Source organism: Camelus dromedarius, chromosome 9 (genome assembly GCF_036321535.1).
Source record: "Camelus dromedarius isolate mCamDro1 chromosome 9, mCamDro1.pat, whole genome shotgun sequence".
Taxonomy (NCBI): domain Eukaryota; kingdom Metazoa; phylum Chordata; class Mammalia; order Artiodactyla; family Camelidae; genus Camelus; species Camelus dromedarius.
The window spans coordinates 38,249,510-38,262,959 of record NC_087444.1 but is presented as its reverse complement, the minus strand read 5'-3'; positions in this window follow the sequence as shown (position 1 = coordinate 38,262,959).

Sequence of the window (13,450 nt, the reverse complement as noted above, 5' to 3'; positions counted from 1 at the left end):
GAACAACAACAACAACAACAACAACAACAAAACAACCTGGAGCTGAGAACATAATTACATGAACTTGAAAATGAGGTTAAGACCAAATTAAAGCAGTAAGCCTTAGGCGTAAATGACTATCAGCAAATCTCTTATGGCAGCAAGTAAAAAGAAAGTGAGAGAAATCCTCTTGCTATTAAAGCAGAAAGCTGAAAGAAAAAAAAAAAAAAAAAAAAACCGTGGGAGGCAGCACAGAGGCAGAATCCAGGGTCTGGGCTTCCTCACAGGGCTCGGGACAGAGGCATCCAGACCTGCGCTGTGTACCGTCCCATTGAGTTCTCACCTGGCCCCGGGAGACAGGTGTCATCAGCAACCTGTTTTGTAGGTGAGCAGACTGACTCAGATGCTAAAATCTTGTCCAGACTAGACAGCTAGTTAGAGATACAGATTCAGAAGCAGGCGTCCTCATCCTGAGCTTCTGCTCCTAACCACTGCGCTAGACTGATGGGGGCAGAGTTTAAGTACAGCCCTTGTCGCAGGCTCTATTCCCAACGAGGAGAAACGCTCTTCATTCAAGTGATAAGACTGTGTGTTCAACTCCAGTGGCCAAATTTGTCACCTTGGCCCTCTCTGCCTCCTTACTCATCCCCATATAATCTCGCCTTTGCCCAGTTCCCTACCCACCTCTGCTCAGTCACTGTTCTCTCCCTGTTGCGTGTGACATTTGTTTCTTCCGCTACACTCAAACTTCTTTACTTGGTTGTTGATCAGTTGCTGACTGACAGGTTGACTCGTTAGTCTTCAGACCTGTCCGGGGTGTGGACTGCCATGCCGGGCTCTGACTAGGGTACGGGGGAGGGTGTGGAGTGGGGCACGGGCAGCTCCCCCAGGGGACGCACTGCACGGTGACAGAGATGTGTCAGTCTCTGCCCCAGGGGAAGGGGTGCAGCTGAGTGAATAGGGGGGCTGAGAGATCACACAGAAGGAGCCCCAAAGCACAAGACAACAGGCTCTTCAACCTTGCCCAGGATAGTGCACACAGGAGGCCAGTGATGCTCCAACTCTGTCAGGCGTGGAAATCACCAGGGGACTTGGGGCAGAAGCAGAGCGTGGCCTCATAACCTCATATGCCGCAGATTCTCCTGTGGGGGCCTGGATGGTTAACAAGTTCTCAAAGTGATTTTATTTTGTTGGGTGTTCTGGGCTGCAGCAGGCAGGCAGTTGGTACTTGTTAATAAACACGTACAAACATGCATACTTATATGCCATAGAAATACACAAATATGTGTTTATTAACAACTCCTTGGGGCCAATAGTTGGTACCCCTCTCAAATATAGGTATTGCACAGAGTCCTGCTGGGTGAGATTCCACTTTCCAGGAAACCCTGGAACAGCTGAAATAAAGAACAAACACACTTAGCTCAGAATTCTAGTAAGAGGTTTAATGAACAACAATAACAACAAAAGTCAACATTCACGGTCAGGGAAGGTGACATGAAACGTTTGAATCTGAGTTGGTGAAACCCAGCCCCCTCTTCTGCCCCACAGTGCTTCATTTCTCTCTCTAGCTGACCACACAAGGCTGGTGTCCCCTTTTACTTTCACACCACTGATGCTTCACTGGAATCCACAGTCCACATTGAGTCCACAATTAAAAAAAGGTTTTTTTCCTCAATTGAACTTTCATTGTCCCTCTATGCAGATGCTGGCTGTGCCTCCCCAGGTAATTAACCAGCCTCAAAGCTCTTGATTTTTCATCTCCTAGATGTCCACGTATCACATGGCAGCTACTGCCTGGCTAGTCACTCAACATCCACCAAAAACCTCCTTAAAGTAATTATTCATTCATGCAACAGGTATCCGTGGGGCACCTACCAGGCACCCAGCTCTGTTCCAGCTACTGTGTGCTCTGTCATGGATCGGCAGACATAATCTGCAGCCCAGACAGAGCTTGGGAAGACAGCCATTAAAAAAATCAGCAAATAACACTCTGAAGTGTTTCAAAAGGAACCTAACAGGGCATGGGAATAGGAAAATAACAGAGGTGATAGTTTACAGGGGTCTGAGGAACCAGAAAACTGAGGGCACAGGATCCCCCAAAGACCCCAAATCTGGAAGGGGCTTGGCATCTTCATGAACTTGCAGATCAAAGTGAGAAAGTCATGAGAAGGGAGAGGAACATTATGAGACTGACTCGAAAAGGCAAGACGGGCCAGGTGACTTGGACCCTTGTAGCCACAGATTGTGCATTGTAATTTCGCATGAGATATAATGGAAAGCTTCTGAAGGGCTTGAGCAGGGAAGTGACGTGATTTGATAAGAAGGATCCTGTCGTGTGGCTACAGTATGACATTTTTTATCCATTCATGAGTTGATAGATAGTTGAGTTGTTTCCACCTTTTGGCTATGGTACATGGTGCTGTTATGAACATTCATGGGCAAGTTCTTGTTTGAACACCTATTTTTAGTTCTTTGGCATGTATACCTGGGTGTGGAATTGCTGGGTCATATATTAGTTAAATATTTGGTCTCTTAAGGGACTGCCAGATTTTCTCACAGTGGCTGCATCATTTTACATTCCCACATCTATGAACGAGAGTTCCAATTTCTCCACATCCTCTCCATGCCACAACAAGGATGAACTTTGAACACATTATGCTAAGTGAAAAAAGTCAGACACAAAAGTCCTGTATTGTATGGTTAACTTTACATGAAACATCCAGAGAAGGTAGAAAAATCCACGCAGACAGAAGGCAGATTTGTGGTTGTCAGGCTGGGGGAAGTGGGGAAAATGGGGAGTGACTGCTTAATGGGTTCAAAGTTTCCTTTTGGAGTGATGACTTAGAGTTCTAAGTCTGGAATTAGATGCTGGTGGTGGTAGCATAGTGGTGTGAATGTATTTAATGCCATTGATAGTTAAAATGGTAAATTTGCATTATATGTCTTTTACTGCAATCAAAAAGGATGCCTAACATTTGCAGGGAGAATTGAGAGGGAGACTAGGGAAGGATGCATGAGATGACTTAGGGAGTTTCCATGAGCCAGAATGAGGCTCAGAGGGGAGGGAGCCAGCAGAGTCACACAGAGAGGAATGGAATTCCATGCAGTGGACGCCTTGTTGGCCTTTCCCCATCAACTTACTCCTTGTACCCACTGATTCATCCCTGGGTCTCTCCTCCCACTGAGTCCTCCACGGTATCAGAGGCATCCATGTCTTATTACATTTGTTAAGTAAATAAAACGAATCAGTAGCATCAGATGGCTTAAGGCTGTGTGTACAGAGCTGCTGTGTACTGAGTGGGTCTCATTATGCCTCCCCCTCCCCACATTCCTAACCCAGCTAAGTTAGGGTCCTCGGCCAGCCGAGTGGAAGAGGAAAGGCCCTGAAATCAATACAGTATTTAACGGAAAGGTGCTGAAGCGTCGCCAGCCCAGAAGTAATCTGCTGACTCGGAAGCATCGAGAGGGCTTCTCCTGCCAGGCTGCTGCCTGCCCGAGCCCAGGTGGAAGCCCCAGAAAGACAAATTGCAGTCATCAATCCCGGGGAAGCCAGCCTTGAGGCTACTTCCTGTGTCAGCGGGAGGGAGGAAGAGTTGCAATCCCGTAGCTCCGTTTCTGAGACGGTAATGAGGATCCTTCTGACACTGGATGACAGTCCTCTTGAGAGCAAGTCAGAAATCAGCCTGTTTCCTGTTAGCGGCCTGACTTTATGTGCCGCGGGGTCAGCACGGGCCAGGCCTGCGGGTGTGACTTTGTGGAGAAGGCGCTCTGATCCCCTTCACATGGGCTCTGGCTCCTTTGACCCTAACACGAGTAAGCACGCTGCCACCCACTTCCACGAAGATCAGGGACAAGGAGGAAGGCTCAGAAGCATGAAAGAGACACAGCAGATAGAGGCGAGCATCGTTCGCTACACAGATTTTTTGAATAATACTGTCGAGCAAGGCAGTTACAGTGGAGCCTGGTGCAGGGCATCATTACACGTCATTATGGAAAAGAAGGTCACTGACAGGCATCCCTCAGTAGGAAGCAAAGCAGCAAAGAGCAGGAGACCACGTTCTCCGACGTGGTACAAACCCAGGCTATTGCCTCACTGCTTCCTAGTTGAGTGACCTCAGGAAGGTGCCTGTCTAGAGCATGGACACAACGATACCAACTTCATAAAGCTACTGGGGAGTGTACTGCGTGTTCAGATCTTCAATGTGGCCTGGGTGCTAGGGAAGGTCCTCTCCAATATTACAGTGCCTGCAGGCAGCAAATGCTTGATAATTTTCAACTCTTGTTATGACTGTAACCATTGTTTTATATAAAAGCAGAGAATTCCATTGCTATACTAATCTCCCCTGGGGTGAGCGGAGCAAATGCCAGCAACTGTCAAGGACTAACTTCCTTTTTCTTAACCTTCTCCTCATCAGGACCCACTTTGAATAGTGATCAGCAGCCCTGGCATGAATCAAAGCCATGCTTATCCTCGTTCTAGTGGGGAGAGTACCTCCCAGAGCTCTAGGGAAGGAACACTCCCCAGAGGAGAGGGAAGTGGGACCCACCCGTGGGTCCCAGTGGGAGGAGAAAGGAAGGGGGATTTGGAGAGCAGCTTAGTGCCCATCACCCTGGGTGCCTCCAGCATGACTCCCTCGAGTTTCCGATCCATCGCATACGCCCCAACCCAGAGGGGAGGGTGCTTTCTCAGGAGACTCTTTCAAAGGACACGTCCAGTGAGGTGTCCTCCCTCCGTTTGAGAGTCGTTACCTGAGGAAGCTCTGATTACTGCAGTTAAAGTGTGGACTTAGGGGTTTGTGGGTTTGTGTTGGATGGTGGGGGCAGGGCTCGAGGGAGGTTGGAAATCACGTCACTAAGGCGAGGGTTTTACAGCAGGTAAAACCTAAAGGCTGAGATACGTGAACGAATGTTTACACTAACTGGATTCATAATGGACCTGAGCTAGAAATCTCTAAATGTCCATCAACAGTACAATGATTAATGTGCTATATGATTTCATTTATATAAGTTCAAAAATCAGATGAGTTGATGGGGATAAATATGAGAATGGAGGTTACCTTGTGAGGGGAGTGACTGGGACAAGGGATGAAAAGGGTGCAAGAATATTCTATACCTCTAAGTGGTGGTGACACAGGTGTTTTCATTTTGCAAAACTCCTTTGGGCTCTAAATTTATGATCCATGCACTTTTCTGCATATATGTTATTCTTTCAAAAAAAAAAATAGTTCACTTACGTCTACAGCGCTGACTTCCCAAGTCTCCATGAAGCACTGAGCAGACTCAGACCGTGCAGCTTCAGCAGACGTGGGCAGCCGTGCGTCAGGGCCAGCGCCCTCAGAGCCACCTGCCCTGGCTGTAGGGGCTCTTCCCGGGCCAGCAGCAAGGGGTACGGCAGCCTCCCAGGTCACAGAAGCCAGGACACCAGGAGATTCTGCATGAGCTGGATGAATCACATCGTGGGGCACCCCCATGTGTAGATACCTTTCATTGAAAGATTCCCAGGAAATATTTAGGGAGAGCTTGGACCACTTTGACCTTCCTACACCACTGGATTAGTGCACATGGAAAAACACACCATATTTAGAAAGTTGCTGTGACCCAGCTTTTGCCCTCAAGCTGGTGACAACTAAGGAACACACTTTGAAATGTTTTGTGAAGGCTTCCCCCCCAAAATGGATGTAAGAAACGGTGAATGACAAGCAGTCAAGGAGTATTTGTCCCCCTCTCTGCATCATGCCAAACAGAAACCATTGACAAACGATGAAAAACAATCTCCTCAAATATAATATCATTAAAGAAAGAATCTAAACTTCTCAGCTGTGGGCACTTCTCTGCTTTTGCTTCTGGATGAAAATTATTTAAGTTAAAATGTCCCTCCCTGCTCCAACAACATTAATATAATATTAATGACTATCAAACTGAATGAGAAATTATTCACTCATGACACCTCCATGCTAGTGAGTAAAACTGTTGTCTCTGAGCATCAGGCAGTGGGGATGTGCTCAGTCTTGTAACCACTCCTACTCTTCTGAATATGGAGATTTTTCTAAAACTTCCGTGTGGTAAGTATCACTACCGTGAGATGTTTGTACACAGTGGTTGGAATAGCTCCAGTAAGTCAGTGGAATTGCTTCATGTAAAGAGAATGACTAGGTGTACAGATTTGGACATGTTTAAGGCTTGTGACAAATGCTTTCTAAATTCTTCCTTTTTAAAATTGTAAATTTCACTTCCAGAGATTATTTTTAGCTTGTTGTTCTTCTGCTTTATTCATTCGTTTATTGTGTGTGTGTCGCAAGGTTATTTGGGGACAGGTTAGAGCTGCTTTGGCCCTCATGCCCAACTCTGGCCTAAGTGAGCGCTTCGGATTCACAGAGAGAGGCAATTCTGGGGAAGGCGGACTTTATGGTTCTGAGCTTAGCCAGACTCCTGAAATAGGAACCGCCGCATGCTGCACCCTCTCAATATTTCTAAACCAACTGAAACCAGACTTCATATTCAAATCGTATCTGGCTGAATTACTTCCAATCTAAAATGGCTTTGAAATTTTTCATATTAATGGATTTGAATATAAAAAGTAATAAGAGAAATCTATAGACCTATATAATTTTAAAGTTTTATGTGTGTGAACCTGGAAATATTAGAAACGTAGCTCATGCTGATGAGGAATATTCACAATCTAAGAAGATCTATGATGTGGCCTGAGTGGGGGGAGAAACTAGTCCAACAGCACAGTGATTTTTTTGAAGGGCACAAGGAGGAGTTTAAGGCAGAGACATATTACAGCTGACAGAAGAGAGAAAGGATGGCACCATCTAATTTTCCTTATTTGCCTCTAGTAGGAGCTTCAAAACCTGTCCTCCTCTTCCCGCAGATGTCGTACTGTACTCTCCAAATCCTCAACTTTTAATATTGCTTCCACAAAAAGTTTTCAAAAGTTTTATTAAAATGACACTGATAAAGTAGGAATTTTAAAAGGAAAATAATTAAGAGTAAAAAGGAAAAAAAAATAGGTATAGCAATTAGAAGGGTTAAAAATGTTTCTGTGATTAAGTATAAATTGGGGCTCTGAGATCCCTGGCATCCGAGGTAAAGAAGAAAACGTGCTGCTTTTCATATGACATGAGAAGTCTTCCTGGTTTTGTAACTGAGTCAAAGAGAAACTTGATTTCTGAGTAAAACTTCTTTTCTGGGTAATTATGCGAGGGCCACAGGGTAACATGAAGGTCAATATTATCTGCCAAAATTTTACTGCAAATACAAGCATTGAATTCATCCTGTGAGTGTTTAGCACAACCTTCAACTAAAGTTAGAGAGGCTGGCTGCCATCCAGTTCAGTGATGGAAGTTGTGTAAGGACCAGGATGACGTATTTCAGGTTTGTGGCAAGAGTACCACAAAGACCTGTCTCATGTGCAGGTTTCCGGGGAATGACCTCTTAGCTCAGGGTCTGTCTGGACAAAGGTCACATGTGATGAGGCAAGGTCAGTGTGACATTTAGAAATCAGTGTTTCACAAAAGCTATTCAACATCAGAATCATTTGTGGATTTTTTTTTTTTAATGCGTTGAAGCAGAAACACTGGACATAGCATACGGGAATGTGTGGTTTGGGTCAGCATTTGGACACAGATGGTTGAGACGGTTCTTCCTTAAGCTATTCGCTCTCTTCTGGCTTTTGGCAGGAGCCAGGTGGCAAAGGAGAGGAGACTGGGATCCCTGAGGAACATCTCCCACGCAGTCACCTCACGTGGAAGATGAAGGGTGAAACCTTCATCTTAAGGGCTGCTATGGAACCATTATGGCTTGGGAAGAAAGACAGTCCCAGCCACGAGCTCATCCTGGCTCGCCCACCTCTTGTATTCATGCGGCCCTGATACTCCCTGCAAAGCACAGGACCCCTTACCGTCATCCTTCTCACATGGCAATGCCTGTCTGCTCTGGCAAATTTTGATGAATGCAATGCCAAGTTGAATAGTGTGCAGCCACTGCAAGCAATATTAATCAAAGAAGGGGCTGGTGGATCTCTCGGGTTACTTTTGTAGCTAAGGAAAAATAATCGCATGTCTGATTTCTTCAAAAGACCACATTCTTTGGTTCATTTTTTTTTTTTCAACCTAACAGTCTGTCTGCCGTCCACTAGTTAGCCTGGTCTCATCAGCTAGTGTGTAAAAAGCTGTCCCCTGGAGGCCTATTCCTGATTTGTACTTTCTCCAGCTCCCCAAAACACTAAATAAATAAAAGTGGATGGCTTTTAATAAAAGCCTTAGCCGCCTCAGTTTAGCTTTTAATTGTATGACAAACACACACACGCAGCACATCCTGAGCTGTTGATTGGAATTACAGACCCTCTGACTAAATGTCAGGCTATGCCGCTGAGAAACGAGAACAGCTCAGTTTACTGATGGCGAGTCTGAAGGTTGGTCCCTTCACTCATCGCTATGGGAACGCCGGCTTGCTCGAGCGCTCAGCTTCCAGTACAGATCGGCATGATCCCAGCAGTGACTTACAGCAGATGAGAAACCCAAGGCATGAGGAGAGACCAGGAAGCCCCTTTGCAGGCTTCAAGTAATCCACATGCAGAAACTTGAAACAAAAGACAAGAGGCACCCGCGTTGGTTGGATTCAAAGGCTTTCCAGGGTTGCCTGGTTAGGATCTGTTCACAGTAGACTTGGTGACAGTGTCTGAGCCTCCTTTTTCTCATCAGTAAGTAGCCATAATACCATCTGCCTCTGTAGGATTGCTGTGAAGTTTTGGCATCACATGTTTTAATATCTACTGCACACATAGGAGGTGGTCAGAACCATAGCAGCTAGTTTAATTGATCAGAAAGTGTTTTAAAATGCACAGAGTGGAGTCTAATTTTGAGTTGAATAATTAATTCTTTCACTTTGGGTGTTCACAACAAGCATTTATGATGAACCACGTAGAGAAGGAGGCCTATGAGGTACATAATATAATACAGTTGAGCATTCACCAAGCCCAACAGGACCCCTTGTGATGCTGGCTCCATCCTCTGACGGGTACCCCCAGAGCAGAACAGGTCTGCCTCGGTCAAAAGCCAGATTCACTTTTCCAGTTCCTGTTGTCATGTCATTAAAGTGACAGAATGCCAAAGGGCAGGGAGTTCTGGAGAAAGAACTGTGCTAAAAGCCAACAATGGGCCTCACAGCACTCTGCCCTCATGTTATTACATTGGACATTATTAGTTTGTGATATATTCTTCTCTATGTAAAAACAGCAGAAAAGAGCTGACCAAAAGAAATAACCTTAGGTCAATAGATAACTATAACCCCAGAGGTACCACAGTGCTTATAAACCCCTTACTGTTTTCAACAAGGCCAGTGGAATCATTGGTCCTGGACAAACAAGCAGCCAAGTAAAGATGTGTGTCATCATGTTTTCTGAAGGAATTCCTCAAGGAAAATTAATTCCCATTGATCTGCTATTTACAGACCCAGAAATTTTGCTTTATATGGTTCTTATCTTATGGATATCGTCTCCCCTTGAGTCCCAAAGGGTGGGAACCCATTCACCATAAGGAAGATGAGAAACTTGGCTGCTACTAGTAAACTGAAGCACCTACTAAAAATGACTGTTAAATGTTTGCCCAATAACTATTATCAGTTTTCAGCTGGAAGCAGTGAAGGGTTTTCTGGGTGCCTTGTGGTCCCAAGTAAACCTTGGTGACCTGGAGTTGACTTTCCTCTTATTATGGCACTTGGGGAATAGGAAGATCTTAACGGACATCACCATATGCCAATGTACCATCAGAGAATGGTTAAGATTGTCAGCTATCACCTGGAAGAAGACACATCTGTGAGCTCCCCTGTGCTGGGAGCCCAGCACCTGCCAGCACCCCCGCCTCACACATGGTTCATCCTCACATTGTCCTTCTCCCACACCACATGTGAGAAGATTCAGAGAGATTAAGTGATTTCTCCAAAGGCACAGGGCCAGTGAGTGACAAAACCAAGGCTTGAACCTAGCTAAACCCCAACTTCATTCCGCCTCCCTCAGCACTGCAGAGGGAACATAAATGCCAATCAGGGAGTGAGAAGTCTTTTCTGTTCACCCCTGTAACCTCACCATCCAGCACAGGACCTGGTTCAAAGCATGTGCTCAATAAATATCTGAGGAGGGACAGATGCCAAGGACAACTTACATTGAGAAGACTGACACTCTTAAACCCCTCATCGCCCTGTCTGTTTATGCCTGATGCCAGATTAGGCATTCTTCATATATTTTTCCCTTGGGAACGTCTCTTGGCTTTACTATACAGTTTGGTCTTTGTTTGCTGTCTGCCCCAGGGTCTCCTGTTTCTCAGGGGAGCGTTCCTTGTTCTCATTCCCAGCCTCATGCATTGTACACCACTGCCTCCCCCTTCTGAACCACCAGCTCGGGCCCTTGGCTGGTCCTTGATCAAGAGCTCCATCCTGCAACCCATAAGAGGAAGAAGGAGGTCATTTAGACTAGAAGAAGGAGTTGATGATCCCCGAGGGTGAGGGAATACAGTGGGCACTTAGGACAAGTCTCTGTGTGGCAAAATCTCATAATTTGTGCATTTACACCAGGCATTAGAGTTAAAAAGGTATTTTCAAAACAAAAACTGTTTTATTTTCATGAACATTCGAATGAAGCTCCAAAATCAAGTGGGATGGTTTACATTCTTCTCTTTTGGTCCCTTCTTCAGTGACCTCAGAGAAAAGGGACAGGTGAGTGGTCCAGGGAACACACGGAAACATATTTGAGGAAAAGAGAAATAATAATACTTCATTTAACAGAGTTACAACTTAGGAGTTCTTCATATATAATGACATGTTTTAACATAAATATATATCACAATAAAATACAGTAGAATTGAATTCTAAGTAAAGATTAATAGAATGAGTATCCAATTATATTGTATCTAGGCTTTTTAGGTGCTGAGGGTTTCTTCTGGAACAGGAAGGTTCTTTTTAGGATGTTTCTATTGCCCTGTCCATGAAGAATCTATGTTCTGCTGGTTTGGGAGTCTTGTGACCCTGTCTTCTTAAATTCAGTGTAGGATGCGCCTGAGACAAGAGCAGTCAATCTCTGAGTCAGACCTAGGCAGGATTTCTTGTGTATTCCTAGCTGTTTTGGACCCCCTGCAGCCTTTCTCTGGTTACTTGGTAACTATTGATTGCTTTTCCTGGGGACCCAGCTAATGGTTGCAGTAAAATGTGACTTGGGAGAGCTTCCTGTCCCATCAGCTTTGGGGAATCCACCTTGACCTCACCATGACCCAGGCAGTGCAGGTATAGAAGAGAAGGGGTGTGTGTGTGTGCGCGCACGCGCGTGGCGGTGGTAGTGATGTAAGGCAAGGAAGGAAACCAAAGTAATCAGAGCCATTTGGTCTTGCCTGACACGTATGACCAAGGAAAGATGGGGCTAGAAGAGCAAACCCAAATAATGGCTTTTCTATGAAATAGCTCCAAATGACACCCCACCCTGCTCCCCATCCTCAGGCTCATCACTCACCTGCAGCCTGGCTCCCAGTACCTCAGCTTCGTGCTTCAGCTTCAGTTCCTACCTTTACGCCCTTCTGTTTCGGACACCTCTGCATCCTCCCTTCCTGCACATTGAGAATTTGGACAGACTTTTCAACTGAAAAATCCACTTCTGCCCCCAGAGTATCCAAAGACTCTAGCTGATCTCTATTTGCTTTTAAACCCACAACAGCTGAGATCAAGCCGAAGCAGGTCTGCACTCACAACTGTCTGGGCAGCGCTGGGTGCAGGGGTGCCGCCGCCTTCCTCCAGCGCCTGTGCTCGTGGGGCCCCTTCTCTTCTCCATCTTCTGTTTTAGCAGCGGCTCAGTGATGCGGCTTCTATTCACTCAGCGCCAATGCTATTTTTACACCTCTGCCACAGCTCTTCCTGATCCCCTTCCTTTGAAAAGGACCCTTATAAATCCTCTCATAATGGCAGGAATGCAAGAAACAGCAAGGGTGGAAAGGGATGGGGCAGTGCGTGGTCCTACAGCTGGTACCATTTTGGGATCAGAAAGCTGGTGACATTTGTTAAAAGGTAGTCATGCTGCCATATATCGTAACATGTCTATCTTAACAAGGACTTTTGTGATTTTATTCTAATAAATATATAAGTACATTTTTAAAATTAAGTCTTTTTTAAACCATAAGCCATTGGAACCATTGGAACATAAGCCAACTTGCATGCTCCATTTATTTATTCCCTGAGTCCCTGTCCTCATGAGCTCACAGCCCACCTAGATGTGTATATGATGAGGACAGGAGAAGGCAGACTGTTGATAAATAACCAAGCAATGATGCAGGTGTGACCCATAATCCTCAGTGACGGAGAAGCAAAAGCTGGAGGAGCCCAGCACAGGAATCCTAACTCAAATTTGCTGAATCAGATAATACCTGTTGGAGGAAGTAGTATCTAAGCTGAAACTTGAAGGGAAGGATGCATGAAGAGCCAGACAGCGAGGGAAGAGAGAGTGTTGTACAACCACACGCTCCAGAACGTGCAAAGGCCCAGAAGCCAAAAGTAGTGCAAGGAAAGGAATCTGGTATTGTTTGTGCTTGGAATCCAAGGAGACACTGGTAAGGAATGAAGCTACCAAGTTGACCAGGGCCAAGTCATGAGGATCATTGATACCAGCTTCTAGTCACCTTCATAGTCCACTCAGGCTCTGAATCTGGAAGCTGGAGTCACCCGATCTCCCCTCTTTCTGCGTAGTGGGGTGCATGGCTGCTTATGGAACTTTGGGCTCTCTGTTACCCACACTACAACGCAGGCATTCCTAAGTGTTTTCTGAAATGTCTCTACCGCACCAGTCAGACTCCTGCCTCACCTCATCGTCATTCACCCATACACATTGATACTGTCCTTCCAAATTCTCTTTGTTTCATGACACCTCATACTCTTTTCCTTGCGCCATGCCTCTGCCCAAGATACTCCTTTTCCCAGAATTGCCTCCTCACACTCACTTTCTCCTTATATGCCCTGTTCTAGCTGTCAAGATCCAAATCAATGCCACCTCCTCCAGGAAGTCCCTGTAATTCCCTCGGCATCCCTTCATCAGCACCTCCTCACCATCAACTTTCTTCTCTGGACCTTTGTCTATAAGATACTTTACAAGCCCTCAATTTCTTCACAGAGTCTTCTTGCACATACTTAGGTAAATACAAAGTACTTTTTTAAAATCAAGAAATGATCATTAGTCAAGTCATTACTCGATAAATTGTGAAGGATGAGTCATAATCATAATTTACAATTATCTCATGTATATTCAATGTTGACTTGTTTGTATGGTCTTCATCCCCAAATAGACTGTAAAGCCTCTCAAAAAAAGAAACAGATTTTTCTTGTTTCATTCAATACTCCCAGTGTTAAATCCTAGAGCATGGGACTTATTAAGTACACTCATGAATATTCGTTGAGAAAAGGAATGAGAAAAACCATAAAAGCAACAGACTCCCCTCAA